The following is a 13,589-nucleotide window of genomic DNA, read 5'->3' as shown; positions in this document are numbered from 1 at the left end:
CAGCACAGAAATTGTCTCCAGATTTTGAGGCAATAATCCAGGGCTAGAGGTGTCAGTTATCACAGATTGTTAAATAAACAAAATATTGCAAGACTTCTAATCTTTTAAACATGTTTTAAGGTTGTTGTTTTTTTAAAAAAAAAATCTTTAATTGTGATTGTCTGTCTTTATATAGTTTATATCTTCGATACTTGGAATTACTTGTGGCGTGGCCTTACAAGGTCCCAATTATGTCAGATCTGGACCTCGTAACAAATGAGGTCTACTCTGACTGGCCTGTTAAAAGTTTTTCACATCAGCAGAGGTGGAGTTCTAGCAGGCGCTCCTTTGCATATTAGACCACACCTCCCTGTTGTAGCCAAAAAGAAGATGATGATATTGGATTTATATCCTGCCCTCCACTCTGAAGAGTCTCAGAGCGGCTCACAATCTCCTTTACCTTCCTCCCCCACAACAGACACCCTGTGAGGTGGGTGGGGCTGGAGAGGGCTCTCACAGCAGCTGCCCTTTCAAGGACAACCTCTGCCAGAGCTATGGCTGACCCAAGACCATGCCAGCAGGTGCAAGTGGAGGACTGGGAAATCAAACCCGGTTCTCCCAGATAAGAGTCCGCACACTTAACCACTACACCAAACTGGCTCTCCTTGTAAGCTCTTGGAGGATTGGCTACATCAGGGCTGTATGACCTAATATGCAAAGGAGCTCCTGCCAGAATCCCACCCTTGCACATCAGCTACAACCTGACCATTTTAACTGGAGATGTTGGGGACTGAACCTTGGTTCTTTCTGCTTGCAAAGCAGGCACTCTAACTCCAAGCTAGGGTCCCACCCCTTAAAGAAGTCAGTCTCATTGTGGCTTAGAATGCGTCCAAGATGTCTACAGCTTGTCAATACTGGAGCGGGCTGGCCTTCTAGGGAACTCGGTTTGGAACAACTGAGACCTTGGAAGCTCTGAAAGAGGAAGAGACCCTGGCTTCATCTATCTAATGAGGGGGCGGAAGGGTCTATACCGCTTTAGCAGGCAGGTGGCCGATACATTTGCTGAATGCTTTGCTGCATGAAACCCGCCTACAAGCACAAAACCAGCACAATACAGAGGGGGCGAGAGTAATTTTTTGACTCATGGAAACGTACCTGGAGGTGAGGAACCAAAGTGTGCAAAACCCAGACAGGCATGGGAGAGAGAGAACCAAGTAAAATTGTGGGGCTTCATTAGTAACACCCAGCAGAATTTTTCTGGGGAGTGGGGTCAAAAGCGATCGCTGAGGGAAGGACAGCGTGGAGTTTGTTGCACATTATTAATGGTCTATCTTAACAACTTTAACTTTTAAAATATATTTAATATTTACATTGTGCTCACTTACATTCTCTCAGCAACCCTCTAAACAGTACTGTATGAAAGGGTGGTATTATTACTCTTACGTTGCTTAAAAAATGGCAGCTCTTTCAACTTCTCACCCTCTATGTATAATCCTACAGATTCGTATCCTGATATCCTGCTTTTCTTTCTTTGCCTCCCTCAGCCATAAAGAGAGAAATATGCTGCACGATATCATCAGAGTTACTGGAAGGGGGAGGGCAAAGTTAACATGGGACTAGTGTTCCCTCTAAGCTGAGTTAGCATGAGCAGCTCACAGTTTCTTAGCCTCTGGCTCACACATTTTTTTGTTTTCGCTCAGGAAAAATGGCCCCAGAACAAACTAATTGATGCAGTAGCTCACAATTGTAATGCCAGTAGCTCGCAAAGTAGAATTTTTGCTCACAAGACTCCACAGCGTAGAGGGAGTATTGCACAAGACTGCCATTTTTAGTAGCAACCTTGTGTTTAGTATATCTTCTAGTCCTGCATTTAGCAAAGACATTACCCAATTCTCAATTGTTTCTCAAGGGATACTTCTCTGCCGTTTTTGAATATTGCTGAGCTACTTCAGAGTAAGATATAGAACGGGGTAGTGGAGATCTTACTTTTGCTTCCGGGGTATACAAGTTATCTCAGGGGAAGATACCGAGAGGGGTAGTGGAGATTTTACTTCTGCCCCCAAGGTACGCACAACTGAATTGGAAGCAGCTTTCTGGAACCATTCATGCAACAGCCAAATGCAATTCTGCCTCCGCATGCAATCCGGACATTCTCCTCTTTGTGATCGAATTCAGAAAATTCATAACCAAATAAGAGTTGGGTGTAGGAGAAGGGAAATAAAAAACAAAATGGCAGCATTAAGCCAAATGGCAGAGCACAGCATGCCTCCCCCCCCCCTATTTCTAGAGCATCTGGCTTTCAGGGGGCAGGGCAGAGGGAAGCCATAATCATCGAACAAAAATAGAGCGGCCATATTTGCAGATTTATGTTTTGCAGCCTTTGAACTGGAAACACAAGACAACCATGCTTGCTCAGATTTTTACTACATTAGCGAAACAGACATTTCCACATGGAAGAGACCAGCTCCCAGTGAACTGTCCAATTTAAAAAAAAAAAATCAGGTCGGTATAATCAATATATATGACGGACTAATGCGATATTCTACCTACTGTTAACAGGATGACCCAAGCTAGCCTGATCATGTCAAGTCTCAGAAGTTAAACAGGATTGGCCTTGGTTCGTATCTGGATAGGAGACCACCAAGACTTCCCAGGGTCACTATCCAGAGAAAGGCAATGGCAAACCACTTTCTGAATGTCTCGTGTCTTGAAAACCCTTCAGGATCGCCATAAGTTGGCTACAACGTGTTGGTATTTCACACACACACACACACACAACACAATACTCTGGGTGCCAGGACAACCTCAAAACAGATCTGACCGAAAAAGCACACAACTTACAATGCTATCCCATATAGACTTACTCCAGTCAAAACCTACTGTTTCAATGGGCTCAGACTAGAGTACTCTATATAGGATTGCAGTGTTAATGTCTGCCTGCTTCCAAGACTGAGAGGGAAGAATGGACCATACCACTTCAGAATGCAGGTAGAAAAACACATTTTGGAATGTTCCGCTGTGCTGAAAAATCTCTGAAAACGGCGACATCAAGAAAAGGGGGTAGGCAGTACGTGTTTCCTCTTCATTGTGCTCATTTTTAGTTTGCAAGTAGGGGGTTTTCTTCTTTTTATATATATTTAAAGGAACATTTGAAGCTAAAATCCTGTAAACTGAAGCATCACAAGCCATTTTAACATCTCAGGGTCTTCTACATAATTCCTGGCATGGATAAACCAGGGCTCAATTCCAATAAGAGGAAAATTAGGCCAGGGGGGGAAAATGGAAAAGGGAAATGAATGAGGGAAAGGAGAATGGTAGATGAAGTAGGGACATAATAGAACAGGGACAGCAAAGGTAGGCGGGGGGGGGAGGGCAGACAAGGGCTTTTTTTGTAGCAGGCCACAAAATTAGGCCACACAGCCTGCATATTAGGCCACACAGCCCTGATGTAGCCAATCCTCCTGGAGCTTGCAGTAGGCCCTGTAAGAAGAGCCCTGTAAGCTCTTAGGGGATTGGCTATATCAGGGAGGTGTGGCCTAATATGCAAAGGAGTTCCTGCTACAACAAAGACCTGGGGGCAGGGAAAGAAGATTGGAGGAAATTGGGACAGCAGGAAAGGGGGATGGGTCATAGGGAGTTGGGAACTGTCATCCTCTATGCCATTCCCACTGGGCAGGCATTGGACTTGTTATCCTAACAGTCTTCCCATGTCAAGATATACGAGCATTACCTGCATCAGCACCACTCACAATCCACTGCAGGAAGGTGTGCACGCTGTTCCCTTTGCATGTTGCAAAACACACAGGAAAAACAGGAATCCGTTCTGCTTCCTCCATTAGTACTCATCCATGACACATAAAGCCCCAGGAACACTCATAAGAGATCAACAGCATCTCCTGCTGAATCCCACAACTGCTTCACCAGACATCATGTGAAGCAAATGCCATTCACACACAAAACCAACATGACATCGATGTGCGAACACATGTGAGGCTGCCTTGTACTGAATCAGACCCTTGGTCCATCAAGGGTAATATTGTCTACTCAGAGTGGTAGCAGCTCTCCAGGAAGAAGAAGATACTGGATTTATATCCTGCCCTCCACTCCGAATCTCAGTGGCTCACAATCTCCTTTATCTTCCTCCCCCACAACAGACACCTTGTGAGGTGGGTGAGGCTGAGAGAGCTCTTACAGAAGCTGCCCTTTCAAGGATAACTCTGACAAGAGCTATGGTTGACCCAAGGCCATTCCAGCAGGTGCAAGTGGAGGAGTGGGGAATCAAACCCGATTCTCCCAGATAAGAGAGCTATGGCTGACCCAAGGCCATTCCAGCAGGTGCAAGTGGAGGAGTGGGGAATCAAACCCGATTCTCCCAGATAAGAGCCCGCACACTTAATCACTACACCAAACTGGCTCTCTGAAACAGGGTCTCAGGCAGAGAGGTCTTTCTCGTCACCTGCTGCTCAGCCTTTGAACTGGAGATGCCCAGGATTGAACCTGGGGCCTTCTGCATGCCAAGTGGAGGCTCTTCCACTGAGCCATAGACACATTCTTCAGTAGAAGTCAGGAGTCACACATGTCTTGGTCCAGGGGGTGAACCAGCTTAGAAAGGTACCCAACAAAAGGGAGTTGGGAAGAAAGAATATCGGGGGGGGGGGGGGGGAACCTAGATAAAGCAGTATTATTGAAGGGTTAGGAAAACTCTCTATATCAGGGGTGGCCAACGGCAGCTCTCCAGATGTTTTTTTTGCCTACAACTCCCATCCGCCCCAGCCATTGGCCATGCTGGCTGGGGCTGATGGGAGTTGTAGGCAAAAAACATCTGGAGAGCTACCGTTGGCCACCCCTGCTCTATATGGAGAGAGGAAAGGAACAATTTGCGAAGTGATGTATTTGAGAAAGAACTCTTCATTGGGTATTTGGCAGATCACTGGTCATTGACTGTCCCTGGGATTCCAGGGGCAGGAAAAATACATGCTCTCCAATCAGAATGAAAGTGATTTAACCTTATATGATATAAATTACATCCAGTAAAAGCCCTGGATAGCTCAGGCTAGCCTGATCTAGTCAAATCTCAGAAGCTAAGCGGGGTCAGCCCTGGCTAGTATTTGGATGGGAGACGTCCAAGGAATGCCAGGGCTGTGATGTGGAGGCTATGGCCAACCGCATCTGAATGTCTCTTTGCCTTGAAAACACCACCAGGGGTCACCGTAAGTCAGCTGTGAGGTGACAACACTTTAGATCACCAATAAAATTGGTAGAGCCAACAAAAAGGAACAACCCCAAACCATCCAAATCTGGTCTGCAGACGAAAAAATGGTGGGAGATGAGGGTGGGAGACAAAAGCATCCTGGCTCGGGGATGCCTGGGATGTTCTTATAGTTGGGCGTAACTCTATGGTTTTGTCCAAACGGCAGAGCGTCCCTGGCAATGAGCTGATGTCATTTCCAGGTGAGTCTTCCATTGGTTGCCAGGACGACCCAGCAACCCTAAGAACAAACATTACTACATCAGGGCGTCTGTGGTTTTATGCTGTAGTACAGAAGATAAACCTACCCTGGTTATTTCACTCAGCACCTTCAAAATGCCCCGCCTCCACAAACATGGTGGCTATTTATCAGTCCTGAAAAGGGAGGGGGTGTCTAAAAGGCAGTCTAGTGGCTTGCCAATAAGTTTTGCTTGTAATGCCACCCTCTTGCACAGTCTCAGGAAGGCAAGGGGGTGGGGATGAGTTCTCCTGTGTCCCTGATAGGCCACCATACATCACTGGCTCAGTAGGTCCAAACCTACCTGATAATGTAGCTGACATCTTACATTACTATAGGGGGGGAATTAAATTTCAAAGTCAATTGCCACATTTTGCACTAGGTAATTTTTTTTTTTTTGCCTTAAGGTTTTTGTGGTAGTAGTGAACTACTGTAGTAAAAATTACCAAAATGAAAAAAAAGGAGTAGAATTGCAGGCAAAAGACAGCATGCAGCATAGAGGAAAGAGTCAGCTGTTACTCAGATGCATGTACCTAAGTTTTCGGGTGACGCTTGATCCAAAGAATGCTTCCCTACTAAACATGACATTACTGTAAATTGAAAAAAATTGGAAAAAAAAAAGACGTCAGTGTGAGCAGTTCATGTTCATTTGTGTGGAACGATCAAAACTGCAGAAACAAGATCAGTGGACAAATTCACTCCCTTCATCCACCTTTCTGTTCTCCAGAAGTAAAACAAATATATGAACATTTTTACAGATATGTCATTATTTTTGCCGCTATTAATCGTTGTTATTATTATTAGCAACCACAACTAGTTAAACAAAGGAGCAACTCTAAGCAAACTACAAACATTAAAAATATCTGGAAGGCCTATATCACATTACAGCACCAGGTACCAAATTGTTTCATGAGGGCATTTGTGGGCAAACTACATCATGTGGCATCCAAAATGACCAATAAGCCCAGATAACAATAAAGACAATCCGTATCATCTCTCTGCGTCCCCTCTCCTACAGAAGCATCAGAACACAACAGGAAGAGGAAACTGTCCTCTGGGTCACATGACCGTTGTTAAATACAGTGATGTCACTTTGAGTTGCCCTCACAGTGTAGCAAACGGTCACATGACTATGTTGACATAGTCATTCCTGTCACAGTGGATCATATTCCCATTTGGCCTATTTTTGGAATTCTTCCCACGATATCGTTAGTTGGAAGATGGAGACGGGAGGAGCCATTCTGTGGAGGTCTACTTGGAGGCCAGCCCTACTTCATTCTGCGGGGCTAATTCCCATGGATGTGGGGGCAGGACAGCAGTGTGTATGATTTGATTAACAGGTGTTTGAGCTAATATAAATCTGTTGAATAGAATCCCACCAATGCATCAGAAATCGTCCTGACCCGGATAGCCTGGGCTAACCTGATCTTGTCGGATCTCAGAAGCTAAACCGGGTCAGTCCTGGCTAGTAATCGAAAAGAAAACCACTAAAGAATACCAGGGTCGTGATGTGGAGGCAGACACTGGGAAACCCCTTCTGAATGTCTCTTGCCTTGAAAACCCTATGGGCTTGCCGTAAGTTAGCTCTGATGGCAATAACAACCAATCAGAGACGAGTCCTAAAAACTAGCCCTAGGTCCTATAGGAAAAGAAACTGGATGTGCTAATATAACAAAATTAAAAAGTACCCATAAGGATTATTCATATTACCATTACCACATGAAAGCTGATGGAAATGCTTTCACACAGCCAAGGTACAAACTGGAAGCAATGACTTATCACATTCAGGGGCGGAATTCTAGCAGCAGCTCCTTTGTATATTAGGTCACACACCCGATGTAGTCAATCCTCCAAGAGCTTATAAGGCTCTTTTTTGTAAGTTCTTGAAGGATTGGTTACATTGGGGGTGGGTGGCCTAATATGCAAAGGAGCTCCTGATAGAATTCCACACCTGATCATGTTCATGGGTGAGTGGGCGTCAATGTGGCAGATGAGGTTCAATGTAGCCAAGTGCAAAGTAATGCACATTGGGGCCAAAAATCCCAGCTACAAAGGGCAACTAGAATGACTAAAGGTTTGGAACACTTTCCCTATGAAGAAAGGTTAAAACGCTTGGGGCTCATTAGCTTGGAGAAACGTCGACTGCGGGGTGACATGATAGAGGTTTACAAGATAATGCATGGGATGGAGAAAGTAGAGAAAGAAGTACTTTTCTTCCTTTCTCACAATACAAGAACTCGTGGGCATTCAATGAAATTGCTGAGCAGTCGGGTTAGAACGGATAAAAGGAAGTACTTCTTTACCCAAAGGGTGATTAACATGTGGAATTCACTGTCACAGGAGGTGGTGGCGGCTGCAAGCATAGCCAGCTTCAAGAGGGGATTGGATAGAAATATGGAGCAGAGGTTCATCTGTGGCTATTAGCCACAGCATATTATTAGAACTGTCTGGGGCAGTGATGCTCTGTATTCTTGGTGCTTGGGGGGGGGGGGCAAAGTGGAAGAGCTTCTAGCCCCACTTGTGAACCTCCTGATGGCACTTGGGGTTTTTTTTGGCTACTGTTTGACACAGAGTGTTGGACTGGATGGGCCATTGGCCTGATCCAACAAGGCTTCTCTTATGTTCTTATTTAGCATAAGAATCACCCTCATGATAGAATGCTTTTATACTGATACCAGCCACTCCTAGAAATGAGTGCAACTGACATGAAAATCCCCCATGCCGTGGGGTGTGGCCCATGAAGCAAGAGCTCTCCCGCATATTTCCACATTTCCACATATTACACCTTCCCCATATCTACCATAGCTTCCTGTCATGGGCAACAATGACGACCAGGCAGGATTCTTGCCCAAACTGGCAACTGAGCCTGTAGCTGGTCCCTCTGGCATGCTGAGGTTGACAGCTTGCTGCCAGCATTCCCCACACCTGACCTGGCAGCAGAGGAGGAGAAGGAGGCACAGCTGCAAGCAGGGAGTCCACCTGAATCACCCCCACGGGTAGCTTAGTTGAAGGAGTGACTCCGTCGAGACTTAGCGGCCAACAAGGAAGGCAGTTGCTGAGCCCTGAGTTTTAGCAGGAGCTTCCCCGCTTGCTAATTGGGGCATTGCTGGAAGCTCATTTAGCCCCCTGCTCAGGGCTGGACTCTCTGTGGAAGCAACAAGTCGCTTTCAGCATGACTCGCATCTACCTGGTTCTTGCACTTTTCCTTATACTCTCGGCTTTCTGACTCCTGGCTCCAGACAACCTCACTTTCCACCCTCTGACTCAGCATTCTGACTGAACACAATACTCCCGGTGAGGTCTTACCAGGGCACAGTAAAGTGATACCATCACATCACGTGATCTGGACACTATACTTCTGTTGATACAGCCCAAAATTGCATTCGCCTTTTAACCACCACATAACACTGTTGACTCATGTTCAGCGAATGGTCCACTAAGACCCCTAGATCCTTTTCACACATACTACTGCCCAGACAAGTCTCCCCTATCTTATAACCATGCATGGGATTTTTCTTACCTAAATGCAGAACTTTACATTTATCCCTGTTAACATTAATTTTATTGATTTTAGCTCAGTTTTCCATCCTGTCAAGATCATCCTGGATCCTATTTCTATCTTCTACTGTATTTGCAACCCCTCCCAATTTCATATCATCTGCAAATTTAAAAAGCATTCCCTCGATCCCTTCATCCAAATCATTGATAAAGATATTGAACAAAACAGGCCCAGGACAGATCCCTGAGGCACTCCGTTTGTTACTCCTCTCCAAGAGGATGAGGAACCATTCACAAGCACTCTTTGGGTACGATCTGTCAACAAGTTACAGAGCCATCAAACCGTAACAGGATTCAAAGCACATTTTACCAACTTGTCAACAAGGATAGTATGTGGAACCTTATCAAAAGCCTTACTGAAATCAAGCTAAATTTTGTCTAGAGCATTCCCGTGATCCAGCAAGATAGTTTCTTTCTCAAAAAAAAAGAGATCAGGTTAGTCTGACATGTCTTGTTCTTGAGAAACCCATGCTGGCTCTTGGTAATCACAGCCATCCTTTCTAAATGTTCCAGGGCTGACTGACTGATGATTTGTTCTAAAACTTTTCCACGTATCAACGTCAAGCTGACGGGTCAGTAGTTACCCGGATCCTTCTTTTTCCCCTTCTTGAAGATGGAGACAATATTTGCCCGCCTCCAATCTTCCAGCACCTCTCGTGTTCTCCAAGAATTCTCAAAAATAATGGCCAGGGGCTCGGCAATTACATCTGCAAGCTCTTTTAGTACACTTGGATGCAGTTCATCTGGTCCTGAGGACTTGGTTTCATTTAAAGAAACTAGGTGTTTATGTACTACCCCTATGCTGATCCTAGGTGGGAAATCCATACCCTCATTATGTGTACCGTTTTTGCCATGTTGAGCACTGTCTCCCTCAGAAGAGAAGACTGAGGAAAAGTAGGAATTGAACAATTCTGCCCTCTCTTCTTCACCTGTTACAATTTCACTTTGCAACAGGCCTACCATGTCCTTGGTCTTCTTCTTGCCCTGAACATAAGAAAAGAACACCTTTTCTGTTGTTTTTAGCATCTTTGGCTAGGCTAAGCTCATACTGAACTTTAGCTTTCCTAACTCTTTCTCTATAAGAACTGGTGATTTGTTTATCTTGACCCATTTCAGTCCGGCTTTCGCCCGGGACATGGGACGGAGACGGTGCTGGTCGCCCTAGTGGATGACCTTCAACGGCATCTGGATCGGGGCGGCTCGGCGGTGCTGATGCTGTTAGACCTGTCGGCTGCGTTCGACACGGTCGACCATCGGCTACTGAAGGGTCGCCTCGCCGACGCAGGGATTCAGGGGTTGGCTTTACAGTGGCTTTCCTCTTTCCTTGAAGGTCGGGGACAAAGGGTCGCAGTTGGGGGGGGGAGCTGTCCCGGAGGCTATGAGAACTGCACTGGCTTCCAGTAATATACCGAGTCCGGTACAAGGTGCTGGTTATCACCTTTAAAGCCCTATATGGCTTGGGACCTGTCTACCTGAAGGACCGTCTTTCCCCGCACGTTCCCCAGAGAGTACTGAGGTCGGGAACACAAAATCTCCTTACTATCCCTGGGCCGAAGGAAGCCCGTTTGAAATCCACCAGAGAAAGGGCTTTCTCTGTTATGGCCCCTACATGGTGGAATCAGCTGCCGGAAGAGGTGAGGGCCCTGCGGGACCTTGTACAGTTCTGCAGGGCCTGTAAGACGACCCTCTTCCGGCTAGCCTATACCTAGCTTGAGAATTTTAATGTAACTTGCCGGATTTCTTTCTTTTATATACAGTTGATATATTTATTAATATTTATTGATAACCATGGTTTTATCTGTTTTTATCTGTTTTAAATGCTGATCCCGTTATATGTTTAAATACTGTAATTTTGTTGGATCTATCACTGGAAGCCGCCCTGAGCCACTTGTGGGAAGGGCGGGATATAAATCCCAAATAAATAAAAAATAAATAAATAAATCCTTGGTTATAAGGCTATCCCTTCAATTTCCTAAATGAGTCCTTTTTTTATTTCTCAAGTCTTTAGAGAGCTGTTTATGGAGCCACCTCAGCTTCTTTTGGCTTCTTCCATTTTTTCTTCTCACAGGAATTGTCTGTGATTGTGCTTTCAATATTTCGCTTTTAAGAAACTCCCATCCCTCTTCAACTCCCTTCTCCTTAAGTATTTGTGACCACAGGATTTTACCCAGCATAGTTCTAAGTTTGTCGAAGTTTGCCTTTCTGAAGTCCAACCTGTATGTCTGACTATATACAGCTGTTCCCTTCCCTAAGACTGGAAAATGCTATTATGTTGAAAAGATGCTATTATGTTGAAAGAAGGCATCATGGTAATTTGTGCTGAATCCACCTCTGGGCAAAAAAAAGAGCATTATGTACTAAAGTGCATTTAATCATCTGGAAAGACCGCAAGAAAACCACACCACTAGCACACTGACGCCTTCTGTTATCTTAACCACACGTAAAAGACTGACACTGACAGGTTGTCTGTGGGGTGCATTTAGCGTTGTACGCATCAGGAGTTACAAAATTATTTACTCCTGGAACCTCTTCTTATTAGGCTTGGAGTCATTTTACGGTAAAGAACTTGTCTGGACTGGTGACGAGCCCACTTTGGCAACAAAAGGGCAAGCTGTGCACTGTTAAAGGAAATCAACATAGAGCCAGAGCATTAGACTGCCAGGCAATGGCCAAGTCACATCAGGGAGAGGAAGAGAGATAAAGAAGGGAGGAGAGAACTTTTCGTGAGAAGTTGGCCTCTGCAGCAGAAGCACACGCACAACTTTGGAGGGCCGGCGTGAACTGGGGCTGGCCAAACTGCCTTAACCTGAATGGCCCAGGCTAACTGCATTTTCCTCACTGATGCCTGTTCCCTAATGTTTGGCCAATGCCATCTCTTGATTCAAAATTTAAAGGAGCTTTTGAAGGATGCACAGACAAGGGAGGGCCCTCCTTCTCACCCAAAACGCCCACCTCAAGTGAATGGCAAGAATGGCAAATATGGACATCATCCTTGTGGACCAAATGAGATTCATGAAAAGGTAATTTGATGGCTTTCTTTTTGTAGGGCTGGTTGCCAGTTTCCAATAATAAGCATAAAATAATACAACACGGGGGGGTGGAGGAGAATCTGCTCTTGGTGGTGTTAAAGGATGTTTGGCTGTTCTTGAGCAGTGGGGGAACAATTCTGCAATCCGCAAAGGCTTTAATCATCGTTCTTTCTCGAAGTGAGAGAGGTGATAAAATGAAGAGGAGCCCCAAAGACTTTCCCCATCTCTCCTGTGCATTTCAATACTGTCAGTGCAATAGGACGTGAGGGGAAATTAGCCTTGTTGCAACCATCTTTATACTTCGGTTTGAAGTTCTTCCAAGAGTGTTTTTTTTCTTTTAAATAAAAAGGATGATATGGAGCAGTCAGTTCAAAGGAATAACACCACGTGTAAATTTGGCCTCAGGGATGTTTTCCACTTGGGATTTCTGTGTCCTGTTCTTCTGCACCTGGACCATCCATTGAAGTCAATGGGATGTGAACGTCAGGCCAGATCTTGGAAGCTAAGCAGGGTCAACCCTTATTAGTACTCGGATGGGAGACCACCAAGGAAGTCCAGTGTTGCTATGCGGGGGCAGGTGATGGCAAATCCTAAGGGATGGCCCAAGCTAGTCCAATCTCATCAGATCTTGGAAGCTAAGCTGGATTGGCCTTGGTTGGTACTTGGATGGGAGACCACCGAGGAAGTCCAGGGTCATGACGTAGAGGCAAGCAACAGCACACCCCTTTGGGACAGCCATGTTGGCTGCAACTTAATGGCACTGTGCACACTCAAACTGGGCTCGATTGGGGTGCTCTGGGCAGAAGCTGAGAGAGAGAAGGCATGATCAGGCCTCAGATTCAGCAGGACCTCACAGGAGCACAGCTCTCGAACCTTTCTGGGGGTTCCCCCTCCTTCTCCCCACCTACCTCGTCCATTAAATAGTAGGCGCAGCTGCATAACAATCCCTGGGTTAGGAGAGCCGGCAGCCAGCCAGCCAGCCACCAGTGGCTTTGCCACGCCCCCAGCAGCCCTCGTTAACCCCTGGAGAAGCCCGTGCCACCCTTTCTCAACTTCTTATGTGATTGTAGATGGCAGGTGGCTTTCTGGCCTTTTGACTGGGGGGGGGGGGAGTGGCCCAGAAGAACGAAGTCTGCTTGGGCTGGCTAGATCTCTAGCCAGTCCAAGCAGGCCTCGCTCACCCGAAACTCTCCTTTCTTGCATCAGGTTGCTTTTGGCTGGGGGGATACGCTAATGAGTTATGCTAATGATCCCTGGGCATGATAAGAGTTTTCAGCATGGGATGTGTGTGTTGCACGTGAGTCTGGGGTCTGGAAAGCCTGAAGGCCCCTGATCTAAAATACCCTGGACTTCCCGAGAAGAACACTACAGAATGTCACATGATCATTTAGGCTATTTAATTACCCTCTGAGAACAATGCCAAAATCAATTACATATGAGTTTTTTTTTTTCAGGTTTGATCCGTTTAAGTGTTATTATTCCACTCAGGCCTCCACACAAATTAAACCCATTCCGATCTTGCTGATCAGAGGCACTG

The 13,589-nt window shown here is 45.7% G+C and overlaps 1 protein-coding gene across 1 annotated transcript in view; it reads right to left on the bottom strand.

The window, feature by feature from the left end:
- KCNQ3 (potassium voltage-gated channel subfamily Q member 3) overlaps nucleotides 1–13,589 on the bottom strand; it is a 239,692-nt gene that overhangs the window by 14,925 nt on the left and 211,178 nt on the right. The gene's annotated exons all lie outside the window — the stretch shown is intronic.

The sequence above is a fragment of the Heteronotia binoei genome, chromosome 7 (genome assembly GCF_032191835.1).
Source record: "Heteronotia binoei isolate CCM8104 ecotype False Entrance Well chromosome 7, APGP_CSIRO_Hbin_v1, whole genome shotgun sequence".
Taxonomy (NCBI): Eukaryota; Metazoa; Chordata; class Lepidosauria; order Squamata; family Gekkonidae; genus Heteronotia; species Heteronotia binoei.
The sequence above is the reverse complement of the archived record's forward strand: the minus strand, read 5'-3'. Positions and strand labels throughout refer to the sequence as shown.